Source organism: Desmodus rotundus, chromosome 2 (assembly GCF_022682495.2).
Source record: "Desmodus rotundus isolate HL8 chromosome 2, HLdesRot8A.1, whole genome shotgun sequence".
Lineage (NCBI taxonomy): Eukaryota > Metazoa > Chordata > Mammalia > Chiroptera > Phyllostomidae > Desmodus > Desmodus rotundus.
In genome coordinates, this window is record NC_071388.1 from 162,378,142 (window position 1) to 162,397,492 (window position 19,351).

The window sequence follows — 19,351 nt, forward strand, 5'->3', positions numbered from 1 at the left end:
TTCTCTCTCTCTGAAAACAATGAAAAAAATGTCCTGTGGTGATTAAAAAACAACAACAACAACACTAGTCTAGGTATTACGGTGAACAACAGTTACAGATGTAATTAAAGGTATAGATTATCCTGAATAATCTAGCGAAGAGAAATTTTCTTCTTCTTCTTTTTTTGATGTTTATCCTTATTTGTTACTCTTAGAAGACCTCATTTTTGACTTGACTCAGACTTAGAGGTAGAAGCTCTCAGGACAGCCTACATGTCTTGGCAATGTTCCTGGCGTTTTTCTTTGGCCTCCTTCATCCTTTTAGCCAAAAGTTTAGCATACTCTGCAGCCTCTTCCTTACTTTTCTTAGTACGTTGCTTCTTCAGAGCAATACACCGACGTTTGTGTTGCAGGACATGTGGAGTAACAAGATGCTGAATCTTAGGTGCTTTGGTTCTAGGTTTCTTACCTTCCTTGTTTAGGGGCTTTCTCACAACATATTGGTGGACCTCGGCTTCTTTAGAGAGGTTGAAAAGTTTGCAGATTCTGTTAGCTCTTTTGGGCCCCAGGTGACGAGGCACAGTACTATCAGTGAGACCAGGAATATCTTTCTTCCCTTTTTTTACAATGACCAAGTTGAGAACACCGAGATTGGCATCCACAACCCCGAACTGATTTGTGCTTTCGCTCCCCAGTCCTCCTTGGTGTGTAACAGGAATACCCCTTGCTCAGCACCAGGCGGACATGGCCATGGGTCAAGACACCCTGCTTCATGGGGAAACCTTGTTTCTCATTCCCACCACTGATTCAAACTACATAACCCTTCCACTCTTCACCCAGAGCGTCTGCAGCAACTTCTGGGGCCATATGCTTCTCATAAAAAGTACAAAGTTTGTGTTCATCACCCACTTCAATGAGTTTCTGACAGCCAGTGGCTGGGAAAGAGATGTTCAGCTTCATCTTGGAGCAGCCAACCCAGACATTTTCTTTCTGGAGTCAGAGAGATGTGGCAGAAGAAGGAAGCTAAAGAGATATAAGCAAAAGAAGAGGTCAGAGACATTCAAAGTATAAGAAGGATTTGACCCATTGTTGTTGACTTTTGAAATGAAGTAAAAGAATCATAAACCAAGGAATATTGGCAGGCTCTAGAAACTGAGAATGCCTTCTGGCTGATAGCTAGCAAGCAAATGGAAAACTCAGTCTGGTTCTGGCCAAGATGGAGGCATAGGTAGAAACCCTTCACTTCCTCACAGAACCAAAAGGAGGATAACAACCAATCTAAAATCAATAAACAACCAGAAGGGCCAGGAAATCAAACTGCGTGGAACTCCGACAACCAGGAATTAAAGAAATTGTCAACCAGAACAACCAGACCAGTAAGAACCTGCAGCTAGGCAACATACCACACAGGCAGGGCTGACTGAATGGGAAAATGAGACTCAGAACTGACTGTGGACTACAGCAGGGGTTGCCATGGTGGGAGAAACTCCCAGTATCACACAAGAGCCCACTGGAAAGTGCTAGAGACAAGAAGATGAGCTGCATTGTTCCCTCTCTGGCCCCTCCCCGACAGGCAGCACTGCAGCACAGCAAGCAGGGCTGCCCTGCCTGGGTGAATACCTAAGGCCCCACCCCCTTACAACATAACAGGTGCCCAAGACAAAGAAATAGGACCCAAATAAGAGAACAGAGCAAAACCTCAGAAAGAGAGCTAAGCAATGAGGACATAGCCAACCTATTTGATGGAGAATTTAAAGCCCTAATCAAAATGCTCACAGAACTGATTGAGCTTGGTCAAAAAATGAAAACACAAATGAAAGATACCCAAAGTGATATAAAGCAAAATATTCAGGGAACCAACAGTGACAGGAAGGAAACCAGGACTCAAAGCAACGATTTGGAACAAAAGGAAGAAATAAACATCCAACTGGAACAGAATGAAGAAACAAGAATTCTAAAAAATGAAGAGAGGCTGAGGAATCTCTGGGACAACCTGAAACGTTCCAATATCCAAATTATAGGGGTACCAGAAGAAGAAGAACAACAGCAAGAAATTGAAAACTTATTTGAATAATGAAGGAAAATTTCCCCAATCTGGCAAAGGAAATAGACTTCCAGGAAGTCCAGGAAGCCCAGAGAGTGCCAAAGAATTTGGACCCAAAGAAGAACACACCAAGGCACATCATCATTAAGTTACCCAAGATTAAAGATAAAGAGAGAATTTTAAAAGCAGCAAGAGGAAAGGAGAGAATTACCTACAAAGGAGTGCCCATGAGACTATCAGCTGATTTCTCAAAAGAAACCTTGCAGACAAAAAGGGGCTGGAAAGAAGTATTCGAAGTTGTGGAAGGCAAGGACCCACATCCAAGATTACTCTATCTAGCAAAGCTTTCATTTAGAATGGAAGGGCAGATAAAGTGCTTCCCAGATAAGGTAAAGTTAAAGGACTTCATCATCACCAAGCCCTTATTATATGAAACGTTAAAGGGACTTATCTAAGAAAAAGAAGATAAAAAATATGAATAGTAAAATGACAACTCACAACTATCAACAAATGAACCTAAAAGAAAAGAAAAACAACAAAAACTAAGCAAACAACCAGAACACAAACAGAATCAGAGAAATGGACAGCACTTGAAAGGATTTCAGTGGGGAGGGGGAAGGGAAGAATAAGAGGGAAAAGGTACAGGGAAGAAGAAGCATAATTGGTAGGCATAAAATAGACGGAGAGAGAGCAAAAATGGTATAGGAAACGAAGAACTCAAAGAACTTATATATACAACCCATGGACATGAACTAAGGGGTGGGGGAATGCTGGAGGGTTGGGGGTGCAGGGGGGAGGGGGGAGAAAAGGAGAGAAATTGGGAAAACTGTAATAACATAATCAATAAAATATACTTTAAAAAAAGAAAACTCAGTCCTACAACTGTGTGGAACTGAATTCTGTCAACAACTAGAATGAACCTAGAAACAGATTCTCCTTTGGAGTCTCCAGAAAGTTACATAGTCTGCTGATACCTTAATTTCAACCTTGTGAAACACACAGCAGGAAAACAGCTGAGCCACAATCACCTGGATTTCTGATCTACAGAACTGTGAGATAAGTGCTGTTTTAAGATGCTTAAGTTGTAATGTTAGGGCCAGAAAAGAAAACTAATACATACCTTTCTTATTAAGCAAAAATATTTTTGTTGGCTCATCAAGTAAACCTTTAAGTAAAATAATACCAGGAAGGTTGTACTCAAACCCTGTTGCTGAGATTGTTTCACCTTTTAGAAAACAGACTAAAAATGCACATATAGATAAGGGAAGTGGCACTTAAAACTACTCTCAACTACTTCCTAAGGGCGGGTTGGGTAGACAATACAGAGAGTACTTGGGAGAAGAGGGACAAGTTAGAAAAAGGACAGCACTGAAGTCAAGAGCTCAGAGTGCAGCAGAATGAACAGTGTGGCTTCTCAACCTCTGCTTGCTCACTTCAGTATAAACCCATCCAGCACACTCTTCTGAAGCAAATGTGTGCTGAATTTGGTTCCCATGTTCCAATAAAAAGAAAAAGTAGGAAGTAAAGTCTAGACTGCTGTGAAGTAACTTTGAAAATATCAATGTATTTTGATATTGACATTTGTCATTAAAGATTCCTATTATCATAGTGTATAATTCCAGAGACCATTTGTATCTGAAAGGCATGGTTTAAAATTTAAACAAGATATTCTGGAATGTACACAATTCCATGTGAACTCAATGTAGTTATTGAAAAAGGAACATTTTCTTCTTACAATGAAAAAAACAATTTTGCTTATTCTGGAATATATATATTTATATATAGCTTCTATATATATTTATACATATAATATATATATTTTTATATATACTTATATATTTATATATTTTTATATATATAAAATTAAGCAGGTTAAAATAAATTCTTGGCTTGGTGCCCAGTACTTCCAGTACTTCCAAAAGATGGCATTCTAATGCTACCTAAAAAATACTGATACACATGACAAATCAGGTAGCTGATGAAACTCAAATCTCTTGGTATGCATGTAAAGCTTACACATAAAATAAGGAAGATGTAGTTTTAGCTAAGTCATACTAAGATTTATTAATAGAAGTCATAAGAGTACATGACGTTTTACAAAGCATAAAATATGAAAGACAAATTTTCTGCCTGAGGAGCTTAGTAAAACATGTGTAGGCAATAGCCAACAGGAAAATTATTAAGTCATGCTGATTTACAAAGTGATCCCCAATGGAAGACTGGGTATTAAAAAAGATGTCCTATAAAAAGAGAATTGGAAAATGCCAGGGATTTGGATAAAAGGCAACTGTGAAAGCTCGAAGAATTAAAAGGGGATGAGAGAAGTGAAAGACAAAGTTCTAAGAAATGAGGAAAGAGGAAGACAAAAGTAGATGAAAAGACTGGGTGCTGTGAGATACAAACCAAAATACATGAGAAAGAAGGGAGGATTGATTTACTTCACAAACCTGAAATTAGAAAAGTGAAGATCCTAACTGTACAACCCATTTCTTATAAAACTTGAGATCTAGTTTTCCCAAATAGTACACATTAAACCAAACCTCTTGTTCAAGCTTATTATTCCATCTATAACATGTACATATAAATAAAATTCCATACAGATCTGTATGTGGCTGAATTGTGAACAACTTTAAAAAGTTAAGGATAGTATTTTTGAGCTACAGTGTGACAGGAACTTCACTTTAGAAGATATATTGAAAAGCACTAGTTTTCTTTATATATATATATATATATATATATATATATATATATATATATGTTCTAGAAAAGTCCAAATGCTAAAGCAGTACTGAAATCAGACCTAATATTCCCTACAAGAGACCAACTTCCTGTGCAGTGTATGCAGGGCCCAAAGCATTTTCAGGCACTACCTTTGTGGACACAGAAGCTATATGGACTTCTCTTTATTCCCCAAGTAGGTCATACTCAGGGGATTATCTGTTAAAAATAATTTGTCAAATGCTTTTTCTGCATCTATTAAAATGAGCACATGGTTTTTCTTCTTTGCTGAGTAGATATGATGAGTGACATTAATTTTCAAATCTTAAATCCTGTACGAAACTGTAACCATAAGTATAATAGCTCTCACTGAGTTCTGTGCATCCTTCTAAAGAATGATCAAACCTGAATGTGGTTTTGAGAATCCCTCTGAACTTGCAGTTGGTGTCTCAAGAACTGTACCCTCAAACCTCACAGTTTAGCTAACTCTAGGTAGCAAGTAATCAATCGATTTACACTCAAAATACAAGTTTCATCTGTCCTTCTATAGGTGATGGTTCCAATATTATTTCAGGGGTTTTTTTTTTACTTTGTTTTGTTTTTATTGACTTTCTTGGCTGTTTTGTATTTGTCTCATGTTCCATTTAAAGATTTGTCTGAGTTTTAAGAGTTGTAGTTCCATTCTCAAAGCCTTGGCTATTTAACTCTGTGCCTCCCACTGTGGTCAAATAAAAATATGTATTTGGTCTTTGTCCCTGGGTCCAGGCAAAGACTCATATAATCCTTGCAATCTCCTCTATAAAAGTGGCTTTGTCATGCTAAGAGATGACTGTTGCCTAGGGGGCTTCTAGACAGTTTCAGGATAGGACCTAGTCCCTAGAAGGACCAAACCTTGATTAGAAGCTGAAAACTTTCAGCCCCTTCCCCCAACCTCCAGGAAGGGGAGACGAGAGGATGATTGCCAATGGCCAATGATTTAATCAACCATACCTACATAATGAAATTTCCATAAAAACCCCTGAACTATGGCATTCAGGGAGCTTCTGACTTGGTGATCACATTGAGTTGCTGAGGAGGTCGTGGGCCTGGAGAAGGCAGAGAACTGTTACTGTCTCTCCCCCACACTTTGCCCTATGTAGCTCTCCCATTTGGCTAATGCTGAATTGTGTTCTTTATAATAAACTTAGAAATAGTAAGTAAACTGTTTTACTTAGTTCTATGAACTGTTTCAAGAAATCATTGAACCTGAGGGAGGAAGACTGTGGAAACCTCTGATATGTAGCTAAGTCATAAATGTGGGTAATCTGGAGTCTCAAAACTTGTGACTAGCATCTGACGTGAAGGCAATCTTATGAGACTAAGCCCTTAAATCTGTTGAGTCTGAGGCCAGCTCCACAGTTGGTGTCAGAACTGAATTGAATTGAATTGTAGGATACCTAGTCCAGAGTTAGAAAATTGGTTGGTGTGCAGAAAAAAACCCACACATTTAGTGTCAGAAGTCTTGTGAGTAAAAACAGCTTAACCACACATGTGCAACTCGGTGTATGGCATTATGCTGGCTTGTCACAGAATTTGAGGATCATCTCCAAGTCTCTTTCTCCAGAATTTCTCCCACATTCTCCAGTGCATGGGGTTCCTTCACCCTGATCATCTGATGGGATTCCTGAAAGATGGGATTCCTCTTTAATTCTTAGATGCTCGTGATGCGGCACAGTTCTTACAATTGGGGCCACTCATGGGGCAAGGCAGAGAGGAAAAGAAGAAATTCTCCCTACCTTCGCTGACCCTCGGATCCCTTTTCTCAGCTCCTCTGAACACAAAGACAAGAAACCCACTGCTTGAGCTCTACCATGGGCCAGGCCTCTGTATGACACAAATGAGTTTTAAAAGGGGGTATAACAGAAAAAAGTTTATCCCCCCACTCTCTTGACCACAGTATCCCCTGTCCTGGTCTTCTGGACAGAAAGATAGGATTTCTCTGAGTTTTAGCTGCCTCGGGTGTGCCAGGGGCCCACCCTTAGCTGATGACAATGAGCAAAAGGACGGAAAAAACGGGAAACTCACCCCCATACAAGTCATCTCTCTAGATTTTGACTCCTTTCCCCAATATGCATACTCTTCTTAACTTTTCAAAGTCCTCAGATAGTTGCTTTTTCATTTTGTCCAGAGCTTTCCATTGTATTTAGCAAAGAGATAGGCTTAAGTGGGCTTATTGCATCTTGACCACTTCAAAAGTTCGCCCTGCACACTTTTTAAATGCTTCCTCCTATGACAATGGTTTTGTAATGTCATTTTCTATAAAGAATAGAAAGATAATTCAGTCTTTTGGTTCATTAAAAATTGCATTACTTACTGTTTAGGAAAATGTTTCAGCTTTGTATTAATATTTTGTACATTTTTAGAATGGTTGTCAAATGTGGGAAAAGTATTACAATCAGGTTGTTAGTTTTTTTTAATAGATGTACTATTAGATGTCACGGCTTTTTACATTTCTTTGTGCAATAATTAACTTGAAATGCTCTTTGAATCAATGACAGTTATCACCCATCTGTGTTGTCCTTGTAATAACATATTATGAGTTTTATATTACTTTTCTCAAAGTAATCATTTTAAGTCAAATCAACAAGTACTTTATTCCTTTTCCAATGTGTTTATATGGCTGACTCCCTCCTCCCATTAATTGGATTAGCAAAAAATCCAAGAACCTATTCATTACTTCTATTTGAAATGTATCTCTTCCTTCTAGTGAATTCCTGCTTTTGGTGATGATTTGAAATCTTTCTTGTTACAAATACTTTTTAATAACAGAATATTTTCTATTGATTTAATTACTTATCTTTTTCACTTTTGTTTCATATATCATTAATTATTTTATCTGAATTTTTTCTCAATTCTTTACAAATAGATTTAAAGATGAAAAACAACTATCCCCTTCATAGAATTCAAATAACATGACAGCAATTTCTTAAATCTTACAGGAACAATTCAAAGTGTCTTTCTGAATTGCAGTTAAAATATTGTATTTGATTTTTATCACCTTTTTGAATAAGCTTTTTGCTTTTTTTGTGTGGCGGTTTTTCTTCCAAATCTTTGAAAAATATTTTTTAGAGTCCATAAAATGTCCTTGACGCATGTTGCAAGACTTGAACAGCTTTATAATAGACAACGCATTATATTACACTTAGACTTTTTTTAATCCAAGTTAATATGTGTATGTAAAATACTCCATTTATGAGAGGAACCTGAAAGGAAAATAACTGTCGTAAAAGGCCAACGTGGTTAACAACTGTGGAGGCAGCTTTTTCTCTTACCAGATTAAAGAAATGAGCTGCACATGGTGTACATCCTGCACACTTATTAATATCTTTAAAGAGCGCTAGAAGCCCTTTTCCTCACCTTTCATAGCAGCCATGTTGTTGGACAACACTCCGTGAATGTTTTCAACCACAGGTTACTATTGTCCAAAAGTTATTCCACATTGTTGAATAAAGCCACAGGCTGGTTTTCAGTTGGTGAAAAAGTTTAAAACTATACAGTTTTCAGTCGCAGCAGTAGAGAGAAATAATGGCTATCTAATCAGTGTTGGACACATCCGGCATAGAATCTACAATAATGAAGCAATATTTGGTGTCTGGTTTGTTTACTTGTTAACCTTTTCATTATGTGTATGTTTTCTGGTTATTTCTGTTCATTCTTCATAAACTGTTACTTTTCTTCATTTGGGGTATTTGTCGAAGTTTTCATGCAAAATTACATAAATTTAACATTTATAGGATTCCCCTTCAATTTATTTTATGTATCAGCATCATTATTTTCATTGTGACCCCTGAAAATTCCCTTAAAAATGCAACAACATCAACTACTCTTTTTAGCACTTCAAAGTAATATGGAATGTTCTTTCATAGCTAATTTTTTATTTTTGTGTAATCTAAGAGAAGACAGTTGTCTTGTGCTCATACAGTAGTCACAGCTTTTTTAACATAGTGATGAAGTCTGAAAAACTGTCCATATAAGTAATGTCTGTCTTGTTGAAAATAATTTACAAACAAAACAATATTTATGACCCATTTCTTTCCCTTGGAATGAACTAGTTAGAATCTAAGAGTATGACTATTTAAAATATTTTTGAAATATTTTTGATAATATCTTTTTAATAAATATCTCTTTTGCTCATTTCATATTCTGTTGATTCTATATAAATATTATTGGGATCACAAGTTTGCAGAAAAAGTCTGTAATTAAATTATTAAGTGACGTTACTTTTTGTAACAGGCCATAATGAAACACCAGTCCTTATTTAAAGTCAATGAAATTATTGACATGAAACCGCTGCCAACCCTTGTGGACTATACAAATTGTATTTTGCTTTACTAGCCTCTATTTCTTCTGCTTTTTCATTTCCTTTTTGGAAGTGTCCTGATTCTTATAAGCCTTATCTTTTTTGTCGTCATTTTAATTGTCTGTATTTTTTTGGCTCTCATGAATGCTTTCTTCATGATTTTGACACTTTCAGTGCACATTCCAATATAAGATAGTTTTTAGCATTTGTGAATCTTCAGTTTAAATTTTTGACTTCCAAAAAGATACTTTCCTCCAGCTATATTTGAATGTTAGAATGATCAATAAGCCTGAGGGGTTTTTTTTAACCCTAAAATTAAAACATACAAAGGAACAATTCAAATGTATTTTTTAATTTGCTGCTATATTGTGATAAGCTGGAAAATTGTGTAACCAAATTACTTACATTGTGTACATTGGTTTATTGATGAACATATGCAGGAATTTTGTCACTGGGATACTTGTCTGCACTTTGTTAGTGCCACTTTGTATGCTTAGTCCCCTGAACCACCAGACCTTGTCAGGGTAAGATGAATCAGTTAGACTAAGCTATCTCATAATACATTGGAATGCAGAAAGATGCACAGGATGCTCATTGTTTTAGTGTTGCAACAGGCATGTGCCCTACAAACAGGAATTCTGACAAACCTTATTTTGCAGAATTACCACATTAAAAGAAAAAAAACATTTGAGTCATAGATAATTGCATATGCTGCATTATCAAGTACATTACTGATAAACAAGACTTTTAATTTTTACTAGACGTTAATGGGTACTCAATATTCCACTTAAACTGTACTCATCTGATGACTGAAAGAATTCTCCACAGATTAGCTTTCAGCTCCATGCATTGCAACCTTGTTTCTGCTCCACTAATAACCTAGCCCCACTACCCAGGTGCCACTCATTTTGTGATAGTCTCTGGCCTTGCACCTTTATACCGTCATACCAAGTGAACTGGCAGAAAAGGCAATTGGAACATGCCTAGAAGTTATTCCTTCTTTGAGAGGGGTAGTAATCACCACAGGAGTGGCTGTAAACCATGTAAATATATCGCACTAGACCCAAAATAGTCTATCTCCAAATCAACTGCCCTTAAGCTGGATCCTGAAAATGCTTGAGCAATCTCGAAGCCACCTAGCGCGAGAAGTTGTTGAAGGGAAAGCCAAAAGGGAAAGACACAGCAGTCTTCTCTGACTGGAATTAGAATATCTTACTGGGGCAAATTTTGCAAAAATATACGATCCTGTGAACACATCACTAGAGTCCCTGTCAAGAAGCTTTGTAACAGTTTCTTCCAAGGAGTTGTGACACATCCACCTCCATATCTTCAAGGTAAATCTGTCTCTGGACATTACTTCCAGGCTTTATCCACAATTCCCCCCACTGCCTGGATGGAATGTCTTATCCCTTTTTCTGCACCTGGCAATCTGTACTCTTCTTTCAGAGCTTGATTCAAATGTCAATAATTTCCTGGGAAAGAACCTAGTGTATTGGAAAGAATTTGGGCTTTAATAAAAGACAGATCTAGGTTTTAATCTTGGCTGGGTCATATGCCAATTGTGTGTCACAAGCAAATTACTAACTTCTTTGAGTCTCAATTTCTTCATAAAATATGGATAAGAATATATATACCTTGCTAACTGGTAAGAATTTTTTTAAATTTAGCAGTTTAATAATTCTATTTTTTCTCATTTTATTATCTCTCCATAGACTGTTAAGAACATTGAGAAAAATGGTGTTTAAGAAAGGCTCTATTTACTTCTCTTCTTTTAACATCTTACCATTTTGGTGATCAATAGAACTGGAACTGGGGTAAACTGAGTGGAGCATTTGCCTCAAGTCCAAAATATAGGAAGAGCTGTCAGAAATCTCAGTAATCAATATAAATAGTCTTTAAATTCACTATTATTAAAAAATTATGATGAATAAAATATCAAAATTTTATATAAAGACAGATCAGTATTACTGATTTTTTCCTTTTTTCTTAGATTCTAATATAGTTCACATTAGTACTGGTGATCAAAACTTGATGAAAAAATTTGGAATATTATTTTTCTTTCTAACTATTAATAGTAAATTTGAATTATTCTCTTTATATTCAGTTATCTTTACAGATGCTATCTTTCAACACCTCCAAAAGTAGTTTTCTAGCATTAAAGCTTGACCCTCCATAAGATGATATGAGCAAATTGTTTTATCTTAGAAACATTGTCCTATTGAAAAGTGCTTACTGTTTTTAAAATATTTTAATTTTTTCTATTAGAGATAACTTCACTCTAGAATAATCTACTCCCTGCTTTCTTACACTGAAACAATTTAAATTTCACTCTCAGCCTTTTGCATAATGGCTCATTTCAGGCTACTTCAGAGACCTTCTGCTTCCTACAGAAACTCTCCCTATAAATCAGTAAGTTCTTATTTTCCATATAAATGACTTAGCCAAATATATTTATTCCTATTTCTCTGAGATAATGGAGTAACACACTTCAACTATTCGACTTGAGATGTGCTCTGTAATGTGTATTCTCATATACTGTTGGTGGAAGGATAAATTGGTTCTTGTTTAAGATCAATCTGAACAGCTATCAAATTTGAAATATGCATGACACATATTATTTTTATAATTAAAATAATTTTTTAAAGAAGTAGGGGTATTTTTTCCCATTCTATCCTTCTAGGTGAGAGAGTACAGTGTCCCTGGCTTCAAGGACCTCATACTTTAAGGATGAAGGAGAAAAGAATATCTTGCGATTTTCATAGAGTGATATTTTTAATTGGTTTGAGGTGTGCTTTCATATTTCAAATATTAATAACTCACTCAGAAAGTACAACAGTCTTAAAAATTTTGAAATTGCCTTAATTCTACCCTTTAAATTGAAGATAATTCTATATTAAATGTAAATAATATAATAATATAATATTCCTGAAACTAAGAATAAATGAGTTGTTATATTATTCTTTATATTTCTGTTTTTAATTATTTTTGAATGGGTAATACATGCATATGATACAAAATTCAAAAGGCAAAAAGGTATATATATATATATGGTGAAAATTAAGTCTCTCTTCCACTCCGTCCTCAGGACTCACAGTTTCCCTGCCTAGAGGCAAACGCTGTTGCCAGTTCTTGGGTAGCCTTTCAGATATCTTTTCTAAATATGTGATCACTCTCTCTTTAATATTTTGTTACTTTTTACTCTTCACAAAGAGTAGTTCTTATACACATTATTCTGCATACATCTTAGGAATTAATTGTCTTTTTAGTGACTGCATTATATTCAATTGAAAAGATGTAGTATTCTTCATCCAGTCTTTTATTGATGAAGATTTAGGTTGTGTCTGATATTTTTACAATTACGAACTATGTAGCAATATATAGCCTTGTATATGTGCCATTTCTTTGGGTGTCAATATACACCCATAAGAAAGAATTTCTAGAAGTGGGAATGCTGTGTTAAAGGATACATGCGACTGTAATTTCAATAGATATTGCCAAAGTACCCTCTATAGCGGCTGTACTAAATCACAGTCCCACCAGTAATGTGCCTCTTTCCTCACCCTGGACAACACGGTATATGATCACATTTTAAAATTTTTTGACAGTATCACAGGTTTTTTAAAAAGAATTTTTTAATTCAATTTTATTATTTTATTGTTGACATTATCACAGATGTCCCCCATAATAACATCCCATTGTCATTTTGCATTTTTCTAATTATGAGGGAGGTTGAACATCACTTCATGTGCTGAAGAGCAACATTTACTTTCAAGATTCATTACAAAAAAAGTGGTCAATACTTTCCTTCTAAATTTGACTAGATTTTTCCCCTAAATGAAAGAAAAAGCTCCTACTGAGTTGCAACTTTCTAACATCTGCCATTAAGATAGGTAGATGATAGATAGATAGATAGATAAAATACTACAACATCTTAGAATGTAAAAGCAGGGATTTTCCACCTTTTCTGGAAGAACTGAAAAGTTCATCTTTGGACTTATAACAAACATGTAAAGTTTCACTGAAAGTATCTATTAGTAAAGTTGGAAATCTCACAATATATCCTCAATTTTAATTGCTTTTCACAATTCTATGACAAAATGCAAAATATATATACAAATAAAAAAGTTTTTTCAAAACCATAGCTGTGATATTTAGTTATTAAAAATCAAACTTCCGAGATTTAGAAAATTTCTCTTCTAAATTTCACTTCTAAAAAGTAAAAGTTTGTCTTTAGAGACTTCTAACATGACCATTGACAAATAATATAAATATAGTATAAATTTTAATGCAGTATCTATAAATAGCATTGTACATTGTTGCTAGATTTATATCAATATAGATAAATATTATAAATGAATATCAAAAAGTAATGTTTCTCTATTTTGTGTGACATTTCAGTTGACATTAAATTATTATATTTCCATCATTACTATAGAAGTTAAATCTTATTAAATAAAACCTAGCACATGAAACGTATCAAAAATCTCAGAACTTTTCCAGTTAGCTTGTATTGATCATACAAAAATGAGTATCTTAGAGTTCTAGGTACAAAATGTACTTCTTAATATCATTAATTTGAAAATTGGTCTTTCTATTCCTACATCTCACCCTACACCATCAGCCTCACCCAGAGAAATAACTCAAGTTACAGATAAGAGACTCTAATTAATCAGTTCGGCTGGTCACTGGAGTGAAAGATGTCGCCACCAGATTCCCTGTGACCCTGTGTAGTAGCAAAGACTCCTGAAATTGAAAGGGAGCCAGCTCTAGGAATCATTTAATCCAGACCTCTCTCTTCCTGCAAGGCTCTGCCTAAAATGTCTAAGACAGATGGCTTGTCCTTAAAATTCACTAGGGACAGAGATTCTACAATATTACTCTGGAGCCTTTTCTAATGTTTAATCACTATTACTGTCAGGTCGGTTTAAGCTCTTTCCTGCTAGTTTTTCCTCTGCAGACATGGAAAACAGTTGGTCAGCAACCTCTTTAAATCACCTTTCTAAGACACAAAGACAGTTACCAAGGTGCCCTTCAACCTTTTTTTTCCAGATTATATAATTTATCTTCTGTCCATTTTAATATATCAATATTTTATCTCATTAATAATTTGTATTTCTTTTCATTAAACTCTTTCCATTTGCTCTGTATCATTTATAACAGTACTGCAGTAGTTCATTGTAATGTTTTTTTCATTTTAATTGTTGTAGGGCAAGGTAACTACACTTTTATTTATTCACTAAATAACTCACTGGGTGCTTTGTGCCAACAAGAAATAGATAGGCAAACTCCTGCTCTCCTATAATGCATATTCTAATAGAAGAAATCAGGAATAAATTAAAATGGATCTATAATACAATGTTCTGATAAAAACAAGGCATCTTGTATCAATTAGAAAAAGGCTAGGCCGCTATACTATAGATCCAACAATAATTCGGTGGTTTGAAGAAGAGGGTGGTTCTTGTTGTTGTTGTTGTTGTGGTTGTGGTTGTTGTTTGCCCAACAGCCCAGTGTGACTTCTCTGGATCATCAGGTTCAGCTCATTGAAGTCATTAGCTTCCCCAGGCCTTCTGTCACCTTTTATCACCATATCTTAAGATTATTGCCACTCCCTTTATAGTATAAGCTGGGTCAACCTGAATTCCAGCCAGAAGGGAGGAAAAAAGGTAGGATGAGTGGAGCTACGCTAGGCCCACAAGTGGCATTAATCACTTATACTCCATTCCATTAAGGAAAGACAGTCACAGGGCCACACTTGGCAGGGAAGTTGCAGTCATGGTCTAACCATGTGCCCAGGAAGAAGAAAGGAATAGATTTGGGGGGAACAAATGGTATGCTGCAAATACTATCAGTGTTTTCCCCCCAGTGTCCTCTGATCCCTTTTTATCTATTGGTGTGTTTCTGCTTTCAACAGCAAACACCAGGCTATTTTTTAAAAGAAGCCAACACTGGAAAGTGCCAGCTAACTCTCTTATCCTCTGGTTGTGGCAATTCTGAGGCGTAACTTACATTCCAGAGTTCCCATGCAGTCAAAGGCTGAAGCAACCCTCTGTGGGAATTGGCCTGAGACTCATCCTTGCTGGGCTGTATTCTCTTTCCTGCCGTGCTTTCCACATCAGTATTCCCAGGAGTATTTTCTTATAAATCACTTGAATACGAATCTTCATGCGATGGTCTGCTACTAGGACACCTAATCTAAGACACAAGGTAAGGGGCTAAAGATGCTACCTCATTCTTTAGGTCTTCACACATAAGATCATGCTCGTCCATACATTTGGACAAATATGAATGACTTAGCTCATAACTATCACCAGTACTATGGGGAGAATACCTAAAATGCATATTTTTATTATTTTTCTTGGGTCAGATTCATACATATAAATTTAGCTTTAGTGATGTGCATATTCACGGCCTGTTGCAAAAGTGAATGCATCTGTATCTTATTCTATCAAATTAAGCTTCATAAAAGTAATTAGATTCTTGAAGATAAAGGAAATACAGTTAAGTAAATGGAGAGAATAAGCAACAAAAACGCTCAGCGTTACTGAGCACTGGGTACCCCAACAGGGACTTAGAGCATTTCAGAAACAAGATGGATTGAAGAGTAATACCTTTCTGTGGACCAAATGTCGTTTCTTTGAACAAAGGCACTGACCACTGAACTATAGAAGAGAAGAATGTGGGGTGGGAGGGAGGATTCCAAAGGGAGCATTTGGCAAAAGATTAGCTGATTTAATTTTAACTTAATTAGTTGTAACCATCCATAATACTCTTCTGTGATCCCAATTAATAAATTAACACTGAAGTTTATGTCATGAAGTATTTTTACAATAATATTAAAGTATGTAAATACTAGACTTATTTGTGTGTTGCAGAATTAATAAGTTTCATATGAATAATTGATTCAGTAAGAAAGAATTTTTTAAAAATATGTTTTCAATTTAAAGTATCACCTTTGATAAATACAAAAATCAGGACACAGATGCTACTTAAAGTAAAATTAACTTACATGAGGTTACCATTCTATGCATTTTACCCTCTCAGATCCTGCAGACTTCTCTGAGAGCCTTTTGTGGCTCTGATCACAGTTACAATTGTACATTTATTTTTGGCTTATCAATGCCTATCTCTTGCACTGAACTATAAATCTATGAGGGCTATTTTTAATCATCACTATATCTCCATCATCGATTGTAGTGCATTATTGAATACATAAATAAAGAATAATTTACATTGCAAATAATAGAATACTTACCATCTAAAGTACATGATACAAGCGCTATTATTTATTAATGTGGAAATTATATAAAATGGATAATACAAATGGTTCTTGTGCATAAAAATGCAAATAAATTATATTCAGTAGAATGCAATTGATTATTGCTCTGTGCCAGCGATTTTCAGCCCGTGTGCCATGGCACACTGGTGTGCCACAAGACTTTTTAAAACATGCAATACCTGACTATTTAGTGAGGGGCACTGACCTCTTTTCCCTTAGATTGTCAAATTATAGAATGACAACAGCCAACACAACAATAGCCCTCTGGTGTGAATGAATCAAAATTACATCTACTTTTTTTTGGTAGCATCGGCAAAAACATAATACTTTTTGGTTTGCTGCAGAATTTAGTAATTAGTTTATGTGTACCATGAGATGAAAAAGGTTGAAAATCACTGCTCTATGCATAGATCAGTTTTTGCATCTCTTTGTAAGTGTATTTTAGCTTTCCATACTGTCCACACGTATGAGGCTCTTTGAATTCTCTTTTGATTTGCTTATAACCCTCCACTGGTTCCCTCATTAATTAAAGCGTTAAATAAAATATTTGATGTGTGTTCATTTTACATTCACATGAGTCATGATTTTACCTTCCTCTAGAAATTATACTCTAACCTTCATAATTCCCTAAAATATCTTAAATGATGTTAATAGTTTACCTATGTACACAAAGATATACTGAGGAGAAAATAGATGAAGATCACGGTGCTATACTCGAGCATAATAAAAAAGTGCAGGAACTGAATATCATCATAACACTTCCTTAAAGAATTTTACTAGTCAAGCAACAGAGATTTGTAAAAGAATTATTCATACATGTTTTGCTTTCTATCATTATTAATTCGTGTAACCACAAAGTCCTAGCACTGCACTGGATCATTGGGGCCCTGCGCCAGCATCCGGGGATTTGCATGCCAGGGAAATACTTTTACAGAGACCATCCATGTGAATATTTCAGAATGTTTCTGTTTGCAGTTAAATTCATTCTTTCCTTTTCTGTTTTCTTTGGTTATTTTTATTTCATTCCATTTTACGTGCTTTATAACTGAAGAATTACTCAATATTGAAAAAAGAGATAGTTCAAGCATTGGAATTTCAACTTCATACATGTTTCAAAGAGTGCAAAAGGTTGTATTTCAGGGGGGTACTAAAATTACATATGATTTTTTTTCAAACAAATGCCACGAACTATATCTGCTAATAAGTTTTGCCCAGCTTGGAAACCAAACTCAGCCGTGTAGTATGAGAATGCCAGATATACGACAATAAATATTTTTGGCATAGTTTCAAAGCTACATAATGCCAGACATAGACATGTAAAAGTAATGGCAAGAACTACAAAGATTATAAAAGAAATAAAGTCACAGTTCGTAATTCATATGATTATGTTCAATAGCAGGCTTAGACAGCTTTTCACATAATAAGATCCACATGTAAAAGCATCAGCTTATTTTACTCAGAAAAAGATAACAAATATTAAAATGGCTTTTAAAAGTAAAATTTTGTTGAGAGCTTGTAAATGTATTTTGCAAGCTGAAGGAGAATAACTTAAATTGGGGTTGTTTTTTGTTTGTTTCTATTTAGATACCCAATGTTTGCTTCCCTTTTTGTCATGCAGAAAAATTAGGTAATAAAAGAAAATGCAATTTCAAAGACTGGACCATCTTTTAAATATTGTCACTATAATCTGTATATTAAAACTGGAGTTCAGGAAAAACACCATTCCCCTACAGTTAAATAAGTTGTACATTGCATTTAGAAAAAGGATGAAGGAAATGTAGTTGTCAGATGTTCAAATCTTGATTTAACTACTGAGTACAGATTACAAGGCTCAAAGCCAAAGTGAATAAAATAGTCCAAAACAATTCCATTGCATCCTCCATTGCAAGGTGAATATAGCCAAGGTTGTTTTTTTTTAACACAGATATTCTAGCAATATTTTGTTCTACTTGAAATATTTTAATTTAGACCCAGAGAAATCAACCTAAACTGAGTTTTGATGGGTTTGATTTCCAAAGATAAAAGAAGCACACTTTTGTGTTTTCCTTCTGTTTAATTTATGGATTAGAAGTGGTCAGCCATGAGGGTGGGCTAATGAAAAGCAAGACTAAAGGGAAATGCTAGTGAAAGAAGGATGGAAGAAACTGTAGAATCTGAGATAAACTGTCAGTCCCTTAGGCAAGATAAGCCAGAGCACCACAGTGCCGAGAACAGCTAGCTCAGGTTTCAGGTCTCAGGCACAAGCAATACTGTGAATTGAGGTTCGTTTTTTAAAAAAGGAATTTTGCCAGGATAGAAAATTAAAATTTTGTAGGTGAACTGAAAATAGTTACTTTTCAATATTTATATTAAATGCAATAAAATATGTTTATTAATACTGTAGGTCTATATTGTATTGAATTTTTATTTTGTTGTTTAAAATATAAAAATGCCTTTTTTTCGATCCAGTGAAATTTACAATGTAGGATAAGTTATGTGGCATCTCATCTGTCAACTATTATAAAAGGAAAATATAATGCTTTGCAAACACTGATTTTTCTTGGTTCCAAGTTTTGCATGACATTTTTAAATACCGCTCTAGCAATGCACTGTTTGTGTTGAATACATGTATAATGCATTGGAGGTGATATACACTTCTTCTTAGATGTGAATGAAAATGTTTTTTACAAAAAGACACTTTCAGATTGAGTTCTATGCATTTACACATGCATCCTTTTAATGGATGTTGAGAGTCCTGATTTAGAACTTTTAATAGGCTCGTTTACATTTTGCAAATCTCTACCTTTGAAATAAAAACGCAGTGATCCACCCATCTGCAGACAATTAAGACCAGCAGCCAAGTATAAAAGGGTGGAGAACTTTTAATGGGTGTTTATAGATTGGAAGCACCGACCCGCTTTTAAATGAAAGAGGCCTAAGAAGAAATAGTAAGTGTTAAGGATAACCATGAAATTCATTTAACCCCCCAAGCAGAAGATCTGTTATCAAAGAATTG

General features: G+C 35.2%; 1 pseudogene; it reads right to left on the reverse strand.

Moving 5' to 3' along the window:
• Positions 1-200: 200 nt before the first annotated feature.
• On the reverse strand, positions 201-941 carry LOC112305818 (small ribosomal subunit protein eS6-like; annotated as a pseudogene).
• Positions 942-19,351: the final 18,410 nt, after the last annotated feature.